General features: G+C 32.4%; 1 pseudogene; it reads right to left on the reverse strand.

Moving 5' to 3' along the window:
• Window positions 1-6,617: 6,617 nt before the first annotated feature.
• On the reverse strand, window positions 6,618-15,419 carry LOC145122238 (ATP-dependent 6-phosphofructokinase 6-like; annotated as a pseudogene).
• Window positions 15,420-16,110: the final 691 nt, after the last annotated feature.

Here is a 16,110-nt window from a genome sequence, read left to right on the forward strand (position 1 = left end):
CCTTGTACTTAAGTTCCAACGCATTCTATAGCTTTCTTGGATCTTTGACCGGCACGTAAAGATCATAGAGCCGATCAGATAGGGAGTTCTTGATGTGGCCCACACACAGTTCCGCAGACTCTCTACGCATAGTCCTTTGCTTTTCTAGTTCTGCAATGACGGCTGGGTCCACAGTTTTCCCTGCCTCAGGAATTGGATTAGCAGGAATTGGTGCTAGTTCTGGGTCCAACACAAAGGCGAGCTTCAAGACATGAAGCATGAACTTGACCTTCTCGGCCCAACGGGTGTAGTTCTAACCATCGAATTGGTCAAGTTTGGCAAACTCTTGGTTCATGAAATGGAGGCTAACAGTAGTGTCCATTAGTCTGTTGATTTATCACAAGTAAAAACCTTTAAGAATGTTTAAAATCAAGCTAATAGACACGCAAGGAAACCGACAAATAATATTGAGAATTATATGTCGATTAGTTACGAATAATAGATCCAATTATGATTGTTATATTTACCAAGTTTCGTCCAAAACCAGATTAATCATTCTCGATTAGATCTGATTATAAGAAAGGTAGAAGAAGACTGTCATGTTGTTCGACGAAATTAAACGCAAGATAGAAAATTAAAACCGATATGTTGATGGTTGATCTTGAACTTCAGATAACTGCACGGATCGGACTCCTATCCTTAAAGGTTTTTACTTTGCTTCTACTAGAAGTAAGCAACACTGGAAATCGATAAACACAAAGCGAATACTCAGAAATGGGAAGAAAAAACGGACCCAGTGCACCTAAATTGCACTATTTCGCGCACTCGCGGCGTCGGCTAGTGCTAGGCTATGCGCGCATGTAGGCTTGACACATTCCTTTGATCCACTAAAGCCTTTGAAGGCCTATCAAGGGAATATGATTATAAACCCACAAAAGTTTCTTCCCCCACCAATGTGGGACACAAAGGAAATTGCCAACTTGCAATTCCTTTATTTATATATATATATATATATATATATATATATATATATATATATATATAAATTTCCAACATACAATCATTTACAGGAATCGGCAAGCATACATTTGTTGAATTGGATATAACTGAACTAGGATTTAACATTGTATGTTGAAAATTTTAAAGAATGGGTTTTTTATTTGGTTTGAAAAGAAACCGTTTCAATTTGATTATTAGTTTTAGTAGAAAAAAATATCATTTTGATCCATCACTTCTTCACATTGTTGTTGAGACAAATTTTGAGGTCTTTCCGAAAGATTTTGACCACTTAAATGATCCCCACGATGGTCAAGAAATATGAAACGTATAAAAATGTCGTTTTGACTCCACAGACGATCTCAAATAGCGGAAAAAACATATCATATCAATGGTAAAACGTTTTATTTATTAGGTTTTTTCTGATCAACCATGAAAATATTGTTAAATTCAAAGACCGGAATCAATGGCAAAATACAATAAAATTTGTGTATCTATAGATTTTTTAAACCAGTGTCCTTTCCAATCTATTTTGATGACCATTTACATAGAATTAGACATTTTAGCCTCAATACCAATTTCGATACAATTCGGTTTCACCCAAGAGGCCAAAAGCGGTTTGCTTAATCTAAATAAGTAAATAAATAAATAAACTTATTATATCGATTTAAATTCGATATATTTGCACCTCTAATCAAGCTTAAACACCTATAGGTCAAGATTGGTGGGTAGCATATTAAAGCAATGCCTACAATCAAGTTATTGATCATAGGCCAAATATAATATAACTACAACCAAGTTGTTGATCTTATGCCAAATATAATATAACGATTGTTTTGTATAGCTTCTTTTGTGAGTGCAGTAGTGTCTGTATGCCCTTATAATATAACGATTACGTGTGAGCCCCGTGTATTACACATGTTGATTTAAAAAAATATTAAACATTAAAGTGTAAACAAAAAATATTTTTTAATGTAAAACTTTAAAATAAAAAACAAAGAAACATATTTATTGTAATTTAATATCATATATATAATATTTAATACTTTGCATATATAAGTATATGATTTTAATTTTAAATTTTAAAACAAACCAAAAATTGACAAGTGGATAATATTTATTTCAAAAATACCACAAAATGACAAGTGTCAAAACTCATGAGAGATTGACATGTGACAAAAAAACATTTATTTATTAAGGAGGATTTATGTGAGTGAGAGAGTACGTATAACAACACCCTAATTTAATGCATATCAACCTTCTCTCTCTCTCTCTCTCTCTCTATATATATATATATATATATATATATATATATATATATATATATATATATATTATTTTAATGGGTTTAATAGATAAAAATTTTATTTTTCTGGAAAATAAAAATATATTATAACAATTGTAAAAAGTATAAAATTTAATCGGTAAAGATATTGTATATTATATTTTAATATAATCTTTGTAATTTCTTTAGTTTTCAGATTCGATATGAGTATTATATACTATCCTAATTCGGTTTATGATCGGTTTTAGAAATAACTAGATTATGACCCGCGTTAAACGCGGGGGAACGCATAAAAAAAGACGATAAAGTAACATAAAGAGATTTCGTTTTATTGATTATTATAATGTGTAAAAATATAAAAAGAAATGTATTATTATCTATAATTATTGAATGACCTCTTTGTAGACAATGTTTTTTGTTTTATTGGTTGAACGACCTTCCTCGTCACATATGAATACCTTCAAGCCTTTTTTTACTTGTCACGTAAGAAACATCTACGTATACAGTGGCGGATCCTTTATGGGGCCAGGGGAGGCCATGGCCCCTTCGTTTTTCACCAGATCTATGTTGTTTACCATAGATGTTGCAGATCCCAGAATGGTTGTGATGAAGACAACTACCTAACGAAAAAAGGCTGGGGAGGTATATTTGTTGGTGAATCATTTCTAGTGAATAATCAAGATGTAAAGATGCAAATAATGAAACGGAGACAAGGCTGAAACAGGATCACTTCCTCCCTTCAACCACCGTCGATTCCATTTGTACTCTCTATATCTCTTTCTCTTTCTCTAACTTTCCCTTGCAAACGCCAAGTTCTTACATTTATGGTTATGCATTAAGTGTTTTTCTAGTTTTTTATTTTTATTTTTATTTTTTAAATTTATTGATTTGATCTATTTATTGCTTGAGAAAAGTGTAAATTAAGTCTTTTGTACCACAATTTAGTGTTGCCGGAATTTAACATGTGGAGTTGCACATGAAGTGTTTTTGAAAAGTCATCAATGAGTTTTATTTTGTGAAAATGAGTTTTGATGAAAATATCCATAATGTGAGCTACAATTTTTCTGCAAGTTTAGTATTTCTATACAAAAATTGTATTCCTTTATGTAAATGAAGTTAATATTAATAACCTCACTAAGCTTTTGAAGCAAGTCTTGTGTTATTTTTTCCAGAAGCTTATGTGCGTCGTGATCAAATAACTTAAGTGACATCAAACCGATAAAGTTATGAACTCTAATAGTGACTTTGAAACTAAAAGCATTGATATAAACAGATTCAATAATATAAAATAATAAAATTTAACCGAAGTTTATAATAATATGTATAAAAGAACTATTGAAAACCTTTGAATAACATATATGTCTTTGTTAATGCAAGTTGAAGTGTAACAATAAAAAACTTCTCTTGTTGTTGATCGTCATGCATTAAAACAAATTTTATGACTTTCTCTTGACATCTAGTACAAGCGAAATAGTATCATTCGACATCAGTACATACATGCTTAATCGTATCGACAACAATCAATTTTTTCCTGAAAAATATTTATGTAAGCTTAAATTATATGATAAAAAAAGTAAAATGAAAGATTAGGATAAAAATAATGCAAAAACTATTTCACATAATATACATTTTATAAATGAAAGTTATGTATATAAACCTCATGTGCTTGTTGGAGATCAGTAATAGTCCGACAATCAAACTCATGTTCAAAGTAGTTGAGTCGGGATCAAAAGACAAACATAGGTCGCCTTGTTAGATGACTAAACATACAAAGTGGATTATGTTAGCTTAAAAGTGTTTTATTTGATAATAACATATAAATGACGCTTTTGAAATAAGACATGAAATCAAAGTGTTGCAATTTTCATTCATATCAATATAAAGCCAATAAGACATTATAATACAATGTAGAAAAGAGATTTATTACATTTTTTATGTTATATTAACATTTTACTTGGGTCAAAACAGTAATATTTTACTTGGGGTAAAATGGTAATAAGAATTCTAAAGTAGGCTACTATTAACATTTTATTTTTGATAAATATATAAAATATATAGCTTTTATATGGATAAACTTGGGTAAATATCTGATTTTATATAAAAGTTTTATAGCCTAACATGGGTTAACAATTTATAATAATAAAGAAAAATAGTTGGTAAAAGTTGAACTCATGAAATTTAGTTCAAATACACATTTTCTTCATACTTACTTTGCAATGCCTTTATATATAAATTGAATTAATATAATATTATTTAATGTATATGCAATTAAATCAGTATTCACAGATCCTTTGTGTTTGACTCTTCTTGTATTTGAAGCGTCATGAGGCCCGACTTTACATGTATACAAAGTAAGCAAGGGCTTAGGGCCCCATTTTTAATGGGACCCTTAACCCAAAAGTCCATTAATTCATTTCGGATTCTCTCACCCTACGCAGTCACACACGAATGCACGATTGAAACTGAGATACCCTTCTGCCAAGCGATTGTTCTTCTCGTGAAGTCGTGATCTCATTTTCTCCATTATTCTTCTTCCTGGCGACTCTCTGTGAAGTGTGATCATTTGGATTGTTCAAAAATCAAAAAATCGATTCTTGAATCTTAATTGTTCAAAAAATCGATTCTTGAATCTTGATTGTTCAAACGATATTATTCTTCCTCTCCGATTCTCTGATTCTCTATCAATTTAAACATCAAACTCCATTGATGATTCTTCTTTCTTGATTAGACTATCGTCTATCTATTAGGGTTAAGCTTATTTTTTTAATCTTCATTGTGTGAAGTTTGATTTTTGAATAGGTTTGGATTTTGGAATCAGCCAAATCCGGTTTGGACTTTGGATATTGGAAGGAACGATTTTACCATTTTGGTTGGAACAAATTATAGTTTTGTAATTCCATATTTCCATCTCAGTTTTGTCAAAGAGTCAACCCCTCAAGGTCAAGGTTGTTGTTAAGGACTCACTTTGCCAAACATGTTAAGCAGGTATTTTCTATCTATAAATCTATAATTCATTACTATTTATGATCTGTTTACTTTTTATTGTCTTGGTGATAGTTATTATTAATTAAATTATCAATAATCATTTCTAAATGAAAATATGAATCCGGGGCTTTAAAGGAGGAGGGTTTATAACATAAAATATAGTAAATTCCAATGGGCCCAAATTTTTGGTTCGCTTAGAGTCCCTAAACTGGTTGAGCTGGCCCTAAACGCCACCTATAACCACACCATTAGAATTTGCATCAAATTTATATTTAAGTCAAAATGCAAATACCTCTTCAAAGTTAACCTATCATGATAATGCAGTTTTAATTTAACCACAAAAATACACGTATATTTTGTACCAAAACAACAATGTACTTACATTTTGAAAACAAACTCAAAGTATGTTGCTATGACGGAAAATAAATGATTGTATTAAGCTATTGCACTTTCACTTTTTAGTATGAAGACATTATACTTTAAAAACTTATCCAGTTATATCAAAGACGTGAACCAGTGTAAAATGCTTTTGCATCTAAATTGTATATGCAATCAAAGCTAAGCAATCATTTGATAAAGCATTCAATAACCATTACAATCCCCCATGTGATTAGTCCTAAGATAGGAAGTTGCAATTAGTTTACTAAAAGAAGTCAAAACATAAAAAATTATTATCTTTTCATGCCGACATTTGTATTCATGGTGGAAAAGTGGATAACAGTTTAACTTATAATATTGTTTTTGAAAAATCATTGGATAAAAGTGATGTAAACTAATAGACAGATATCACATTGAGAGATTTATGTTCATATATTGTTAATAGTAAGAGATTTTCATGCCGAAATTTATATTCCTTGATTTAAGATCATACCCAAGTTAATAAGATATTTAGAAGAATTTTCATTTAAATAAATAAAGATCATATAATACCAAATTTAATTAGAGCATTCAATTTTTTTCTAATCATAATTATAATCTTATAATATTTTCGAATTACAATTAAAAACTTAAAATATTTTAAAAAATCGATCCAAAAATAATCGGAATCATACCAAAGTTCATAAGATATTTAGAAAAAATTTCATTTAAATAAATAAAGATCATATACTACCAAATTTAATTAGAGTCTTCAAATTTTTTCGAATTATAATTATAATCTTAGAATATTTTCGAATTACAATTAAAGGCTTAAAATATTTTCGAATTATAATTAATGTTAATAAGATTTAAAAAATAGTATTAACAATTTGAAAATTAGAATACGTAAATAAATATATTAAAATTTTAAAATTATATAAAAGGGTAAAACTGGAAAAGAAAATACCAAGAACCGAAAAGAAAATCATGAACCCTGCTAGATTTGTACAACTCTTCAACTTCCTACACGGGTCACAACCAATAGACCCGCATTCTCACTGCAAATAACAAATCATAAACTCTTCATTTTTTTTTTATAAAAGTAGTGATTTATTTATAAGCTAAAAAAAAGTTGAGATTTGTCAACTTACATAGATACAGAAGATCCCGTTACTGTTCCAAACAAGCGGGACAACAAAATGTCAATTCCCTAACAGCAAAAGAAAAGACAAACATATTTGTCTATTTTTTTTTATTTAGAAAACATTTAATTATCTTTAGCTAAAAGTTTAAAATAATTATAATTACCTTCCAAACAACACCACTGCTTAAGATAGATGGAGGCAAGGGGGGTAGCACTTGCATACAATGAAATCACAATGAATCCACCAATTGACTAAATCAAATAATTGAAACATGTAAATAATATTAATTTTGACTTTTTAATAGTATTAGAAAAAACGAAAAAACAAAAACGGTCAAACAGACCTCTACACGGGTAACAAAAGCAGGCATCATCAGGTACTTCCACTTCATGATACAACCCCTCACATCAACCAAGCTCCATTGTACGTTGTTCTTCCACTTTTTGGAACTCCAGCACGTCTCTTCTGGTCCCAAAAAACTTGGTCGGTTTGTGGATGGAAGTACCATTGCCCACATCCTATTAGTGATCACAACCTTATTATCATGATCCACTATACGCTGCATGCATGCCAAGAAATTATCATCATCATCATCACGCAACATGAACACACAGTTGTAAGAAGGGGAGTTTTCACAAAAACTACTAATTTTTTTCAACATTCTATCCGAAAAACCACCACTATTTTTTTCTTAAGAATACAATATAGTTGACCATGAAACAAAGTTTGTTAACCATTAGGGGTGGGAATGGTTCGGTTTGCTTTTGTTTTAGTAAAAAAGTCGAACCATTCTCACCGCTAGTTGTTAACAAACTCTGTTCATGGTTAGAAATTCCGTTGTATTCTGAAAAAAAAATATTTTTAAAATAATAATGTTTTTTAAAAGATTTATAAATATGAATGGTATTTATGAAAGAAAAAAAATTATCGACTTTTTCAAATAACTGGTTGAACATGTATTGGTTTTCTGAAAATTCTCCTGGTTATGGTTATAATAGAGATAACATACACTGAAAGGAATATAAGTATGTTGACCATGCACAAGCCCAATCATGAACCCTGTGAGCCCCGCCATGGCTCCATGAACACAACTTTGAGCAATAAGAGTACAGTAGATATTATCAGAAGCATTACTTGGAACAACACGAATCATGTATGTAGGATCTGTATGATTTTTATAAAGATAGAAGGGCGATTCGGCTATTAAACATAAATCCACATCACGACTTGCAAGACTTTCAAACATTGCAATGAACCCTAAAACAACAATTTAAACAAATAATAATAATAAATGATTCAAATAGGTAGATAAATGTTGTCTGAATGAATGATGTTTGAAAAATGTTGAATAAAGTGACATCACACTTGGGAAAATTGGAAGGTAAAATAGAATTCAGTAGAAATTTGTAAAAAGTTAAAACTCGCGGTGTTATGATTTTCCTATTAAGGTATTTCTGCATTAAGCAAAAAAGAAACATATTTTTCTCTCCATTCAAATTTCTACGAATAGTGTGCTAAAGGATAAAGTGTTGTATATATAAAGTTTTTTTTTCTTTTTTGAACCGAATGAACTAAGCTGAAATGTCCGAAGGAGACTAAATGACCATTTGACCCTTATTGTGTAGAGAGATTATTAGTACAGGATGAGCTTACTGGTTTATGGCCCCATTAATTTGACTACTCCTATGGCATTTTCCGCACCCTCCGCCTCAACGTGTGCAACATGTATAGCATGTTGAGCCTCTTCAACAGCAGTATCAAAATCGAATGACCTGTCAATAACCTAAAACAAGAATGAAATAGTTTTAGAACATATGAAAAGATACAACTAATTTACTATTTAATTAAAATGTCGAATTATCTGGGATGAAAATACCGAAATGTCATTGTCAATTGTCTTTGGAATCCCGACCACAACAACTTTAATTCCCTTTCGTCTGATTTCCTGCATATGTATATAGATTGAACCACAAATTATATAAATATATTCAATGCATAATCACAAAAAAATGAGTCTTGGAGAGATATTATAATGCAACGTACTTTAGAAATCACAACTGCACCTTTTTGAGTTCCATCACCTCTAATTGTATAAACCTTATAAAGCAATCAATCAAATTCATCAATCATTCATTAAGATGCATGCATGAATCATTACTTGAAAAATATTAATCATTCAACATGTGAAACTTCAAACACCTGATTGATACCACGATCTTGAATGTTGTCAACTATCTTTGATTTGTCATGGCCACCTCTTGAAAACCAAGAACTGTTCCACCATGTTTATGAATATCATTTACAAACTTGTTAGTGTTATGGTATTCTTTGAGTAGAAACCTTTGTATCCTACCTACACAAGATCACAAACAAATATAATAAGAATCATGATATACTTACATCAATTCCAAGAACTCTGGTGACGACATACATGTGTGAAGGGCACATACAATTTCTCTAATAACTGTATTTAAGCCAGGGCACAGACCACCACACGCTAGACGTTACTACACAAGCACGCACCTGATCGGATCTAAAATAAACCTGCATCATTAAAAAAGTGTTTTTTTTACCATAATTGAGAAACCTGCATCATTAAAAAAGTGTTTTTTTTACCATAATTAAGATTTAAAAGAAATAGCAATGTATTTTACACTTTAAATAAAGTGAATTATTAAATTATAAATATATAGATGGGAAAGTTAGACATGAAAAGATTTAATCTAACAAAAAAGGAAAAGATTTAATCTAGCAAAAAAGTTAACAAAGTTAGACATGAAAGATACAAATTTCAAAGTAATGGGGTAATCATCAGACTGTTATATCTAACCAATATGGTTGATGGATATTCAAAGATGATTCAACAACATCTAGACTTATTATAGAACCAGAGTGTGATAACAACAAAACAAACAAAAAAAGCAACAAGAAACTGACTTGTATTGGCAGCAACAACTTCTTCTCTTCTTCATTGAGCTGGATTTTCTCCTATTCAAATCTCTATTCAGCACTCTACACAGTTGACTTTGGGATTGTGTGTGGATAGAGACCAAGCTTCATTGGTTTAAGATGGTAGTATTGTTAGACTTGAACCTTCATAACATGTGTTATATAATGAAGGGATCAAGATTTCTCTCACTAGTCTTTGAGACTACATCTGTTGCTACAGAATCAAAGGCAATGCAAACCTGTATCAAACATTTGAAGAGCATTGGGAGCCATTTGATCCAGCAAACTGTTTCTCTGAAGTCTGAAACCTAAAACACAGAATGATGCAACATAACAGATCAACAGCTTCCATTATTTGTTTGTCAACGATTTGCAAAAAAAAAAAAAACATATCAACAGGTTTATTAGGTTAAGGGGTATAACTGTCAATTCTTTCAAATAGTGAAATAAGTTTAGTTGTAAAATACATCAACTGGAATCCAAATGTTACGCCATTGATTCATTCTCTAATTTGAATAGATCATGTACAATCCTAATTGCAGGTCAAACCATAGACATTTAACAAATGGCCGATTACATATATGTAATAATGTTCAGTCAATAACAGAACCACCATCCCTGATTCCATGCGTTAGCTGTTCAATTGATGCAAGTAGCAAAACACAAGCCTCATCACAAAATTAAACATCTCAACAGATGCATTGTAACGAAAGTTTCAAAAACATGGAGTAATCAATCACAAAACTACATTAAAGAATAAAAACGGAAATTCACCAACAAATTGACAATACTCCTTGAAGAACAGAAGAAATGAAGAAGATAACAACATGAAACCCTAAAATATGAGACTGATGAAGATTGAAGTAGACAATAATGGTTTTTTTATTTCTTTAGGTTACGATTGGAGAGAGAGAGAGAGAAAGAGAGAGAGAGAGAGAGACGAATGAGGAAGACAAATACGTAACGGTGTTTGACCTTTGACCAATACCCTGGTAAAAGAAATTAGGCCAGGTTGCTCCTTCCCAGTCACACAAAACTACAGACACACACAAGAAAACACATTAAACCTGATAATATAAGACAGGAGTGATCAAATTCCTGCAACAAAGCCGATTCCGATCCCGATTGACGGTGATGCCTCCTTGAAAGACCGATCATTGTCGAGATAGAGAACAAAGCAGAAAAGCGGTGTGTATTTGCAGGCCCATAGCGGATTAAAAATTTAACTAAAATATGATTGTGGATGGACAAAGAGAAAAGGTGTTCTTCTAGAAATCGATGGAAGAAGTGGTGCAGGAAAATGGTGGATAGAAAACCCTAAAATTCAACGACGTTTGTGAATGCCCAAAGCTTCATCATAAACAGGAGGATCATGATTGGTGAAATCAATTCATTGAGGAGCGTTAATGTCTTCACCTTTTCGAACACAGCTACATCCATTAATGGATTGGAGATAGAAAGGGAAGAAGAAGAAGAAAATGACTTCATGTTGATATCTTGATATACGCTCTTCGCTGCTAACTATGTAGAGAGGAAAACCTAGGAAGGAATGGAACGCAAGAACGACGTTACAATGCGATGTGCATGCGTATTTTGGTGTAAGATGATGTCAACAAAACCATCCTAGGGTGGAGAGCTAAGAAGTGAAATGCAATCAAAGGCCCATGTTTCTTCATTTTAGAATTTAAGGTTCTCTTTTAATAATATTTAGAGATATCTCACGTAACTTTTTTTTTCCAAGCACGATTATTTTAAGTACACAGATAAAAAAAAATACATCTCGTCCGGTTTCAACGCTATTATCCAATTTATATAAAAAAAGATAGGAAAATATTGAATTGTCACGATGATATATTCAATTTTTCTTAAAATAATAGTATATAAAATGGGTGTAAACTAAAACATAATGTTTATTATACCGAAATGATATGATATTATATAATCCTCATTAATAAATGAAAGTTTTTTTTTGTCACATGTCAATCTCTCATGAGTTTTGACACTTTTCATTTTGTGGTATTTTTGAAATAAATATTATCCACTTGTTAGTTTTTGATTTATTTCAATTTTTAAAATTAAAGTCATATACTTATATATGTAAAGTATTAAATATCATATATATGATATTAAATTGCAATAAATACGTTTCTTTCTTTTTTATTTTAAAGTTACACATTAAAAAATATTTTCTGTTTACATTTTAATTTAATGTTTAATCCCTTTTTAAATCAACACGTGTAATATATGGATCCCACACCTAATAATATAAAATACTAAACATATTCAAGGGTGTAAACTAAAATCTAGGTGTTTATTTCTAAAATGAGGCGTACAAGAGCTAAACAAAACAATATTTAATAATTATTAAAAAAACATTAACTTTCATGATTTTATGAATAATAATATACTTTATTATTTTAATTATAACCATTTTTTGTTTTCTAAAATCAAATTAATTATTTAAAAATAATTGGAGATTATTATGTAATGATTAGGTTGTTTAATTAGTAAAGGTCGTCCAACTAACCAAATATGATGATTTTTTAGCCAAGCAAAAAAAAAGGCACGTGATTATCATTTTGCTTCTGCATAGAGACTTGTAAACTAATTATCATCTTTGTTTAAAAAAATCATGATATATATATATATATATATATATATATATATATATATATATATATATATATATATATATAGATCCGGTAAAAATTTTTTTTTTTGTAGGAAGGTAAGAAATTTTTTTTCGACTTATTTTTTTGGCGAAAAAAACAAATGAATCACCAAATGAATCAATAATAACATGATTCACCAAAAAAAAATCCCGACAAAACATTTCGATGATTCATTTTTATGATGATTTTGTTGATATTCATTAAAATTGTCATAAAAGTGAATTTTTTTCTTGATTTACCTAAAAATGAATCAGATGTTTTTTTTGGAATTTTTTCTTGTGAATCATATTACTTTTGAATCATCTAATGATTCATTTCATTTTTTGTCAAGAAAATATATATATATATATATATATATATATATATATATATATATATATATATATATATTGTAAATAACTGATGAATGACACAAACACAAATAATTGATGCATTGGTAAAAATGTCATCATTCATTACTAGTTATGTAGACATATGGGGAGTAACATTGGTAATATAAATATTCATCTGTTGTAAAGAATACGATATAAAATAAGTTATATTTTCATAAGTATATAACTTTTATATTCTCTCTAATTCTTTTTTCTTCTCCATCAAAGTTCTTAACAAAAACTAATTTGATTTAGTTTAAAGTTACCTTAATTACGTTAAATTTATAAAATATTATCAACACAAAAGATTTACTTAAAGTGATTAAACAAGTGGAAATCACATTTATCAATATATGTATTATTTAGTAGAAACATTGATAATTATAAAATCATCATTTTATTCATTATAATAAAATGATTTTAATAATAATTGTTAGTATAATAATGAATTAATAATAATTATTCATTATGAACATTATTGAAACATCTCAAAAATACCAGTAAAAAATTTCGTTTTCAAAATCATTTAATAAACATAGATATCATCACCATAGTATAAAATCATAGAACATGTATCTCAAAATCTTATAAAATCTGTCAACATATCACAGTCTCATATAAAATATCAGAGTAAACTCCCAAGCTAATAAAATGTGGTGTGTGTCATGCCATCAACTCGAGCCCTTCCCTTTGCTAGCTGAAGTAACTGAAACCAAAAATGAAACTATAAGCACGAAGCTTAGTGAGCTCCCCCAAACTACCACATACCATACAAACACATATAAAAAATAACTTAACTCTGGGACTACTCCCAACTGCATCGGGACGAATCCCAACATTGGCTTACCCGTCATCGAACTCCTGTCCGGCATTGGGCCCACCTTGGCATCCCGCCGCACCGGGCATCGGGCTTGCCCCGACACATACATAACATAATAACATATTCTGCATCGGGCTTGCCCCGACATCGGACCGAAGCCCGGAACAAATAACATATAACACATAAACTAGCATACATCGGGCTTGACCCGAAATACATAACACATGGCATAATGACTAACATACATCGGGCTTACCCCGACATCGAGCTTACCCCGGAACACTTAACACATAACATATAACACATCACATATACTGCATCGGGCTTGGCCGACATCGGACCTAAGCCCGGAACATATAACACATAACAGATGAACATGCATGAATCACAAAGACATCAAGCATACATACCACCCCGACATCGGACCGAAGTCCAGTAACATATAAATTGCTTCGGGCTAACCCCGACATCGGGCTTGCCCCGACATACTCTACTATTTAAACGGGCCGACATTGGTGCCTTAGACCCATTCCTACTGGAGGAAAACTCACCTCACACTGCTGAAGTCCCGCTGACAAAACCCTAGCTGCTGGATGATAGATTCTGAATCTGTCAATCATCAAAATAACACACAATTAATAATTGGGTTCCAACACATAACCATAAATACATACTTGGGGGTAAATACTACTTTACCTCTAACTTAGTTTTATTCAAGCCCAAGGCCCAATCCAAAGGCCCAACAGTCAACTATGAGTCAAAGCCCAACATATGGCCCAAGTTTCCAAATTGGGCCCAAACCTTTACAAGGTCTTACCATAAGGCCCAACCATTTAGTCCGGTCCAACATTCAACATTCTAATGGCCCAATATCACATCATCATAAATGCCCAAACTATGGCCCATCTATGGCCCAATTTTCCAAATTGGGCCCAACTCCTCATATGGTCCTTACCTCAAAGCCCATTAATTATCCTAGTCCATTTGCTTGATCTTGGATGGCCCATTAATAATCCAATCATCAAGGCCCAATATAAAGGCTCAACAATAACCCAAGTGAAATTAGGGTTTCTCATAAAATGACAATTAGGGTTAAGTGTTTCTCACTTAACCCATTAAGGACTTAATCCATTAAGTCCATCACTCTTCTAGATAACTCATGGTGTGATTGGGCTTAATACACAATTCCATTCTAATGGCCCAAATGTGGGTCCCGATAAGTCCAAGCCCATAAATCCAATATTAGGGTTTTCTAAACCCTAATTAGGGTTTCCAATCCCATCTTAGCCCAATAGGCCCAAAACCAAGTCCTTAAGCCCATTAGGGTTTTCCTTAGGTCAATTAGGGTTTATTATACCCATTAGTCACATGTTTGGGCTTTTGGGTCCATTAGGGCTTCACTAGGCCCATTAGGGTTTTAGTCAATTGTCCAAACATCCAACAAGCAATCCCAACACAACTAAGCACACCGCCACCTGACACGGCGGCCAGTGGCGGCAGCCACCACCCTACAGTGGTTGTTTTGAGTTTTCATTTCATTATTCTAGCTAATATTACAATTTTACAATGCTTAGCTCAAAATAACATAAAAAGAAAATATAATGCACAAACAGCCACCTCGTGGTGGCCGGCGATGGCGAATGGCGGCAGCCACCACCTCACGGTGGTGGCAGTGGTGGTTCTCGGTCTTCCAGTTACACAAAACACACATTCACACACTTCATGTTGCACTAAACACTTCAGCCACCCACATAGCGGCGACAACAACACCAAAACGGCAGTAGCAACAGCGGTTGCGACGATAGCCACCACCTCACGGTGGTGGCGGTGGTTTTTCTTTGTCCCCAGCCGAGCAAACATACACACACACACACATACTCGTAAACAAGAGCTGGACACCGAATTACTCCCAACCCAGCCACTACGGTGGCAGGTGCCGATCGGAAACACAAAAACGGTGATCCAAAGCCACCGGCAGCCCTTGTCGACGTAAACTACTCCAAATCACAGAAAGAATGAAGGGAAAGGAATAGATGGGTGGTTTGCGGTGGACTAAGCGAGAGTTTCAAGTCGTTCATACTCAACAGCGGCGTTCACCTCCTCCTTCGTGGGTCTCGGTGGCTCCTCCGGCTTCCTAACGTCTCCGGTGGCAGCTATATGGTAGTACTCGTCGGTGAGGCAGCAGCTGACGCTCTTGACTGGTCGGAAGAACAAGAAGAAGGTGGCGGCTGAAAGTGTAACACATGGTGGTGGCGGATGGACAATGGAGGAAGGAAAAGTGACGGCTGAGCCTAAATTAGGTTTAGGGTTACTCGGCTTCTCTTCATGAAGCGGGAAAGAATGAGCAACGGGTCTTAACTCGTGTCCCATCCAAACATTCGACCATTATGCCAATACTAGTCCCTCCTCCCATAATCTTTTTCAATTTAACTCCAGAATTTACCCCTTTAGCCCCTGACTTTGAAATCCTTTACAAATTAAATCCAATATTTATCCTTTTGCTCTTGATTCCATAATTCTCTTTCATAATAAGTCCTAAAAATTACCAAAT

Source organism: Lactuca virosa, chromosome 6 (genome assembly GCF_052849685.1).
Source record: "Lactuca virosa cultivar CGN04683 chromosome 6, Lactuca_virosa_CGN04683_v6, whole genome shotgun sequence".
NCBI lineage: Eukaryota > Viridiplantae > Streptophyta > Magnoliopsida > Asterales > Asteraceae > Lactuca > Lactuca virosa.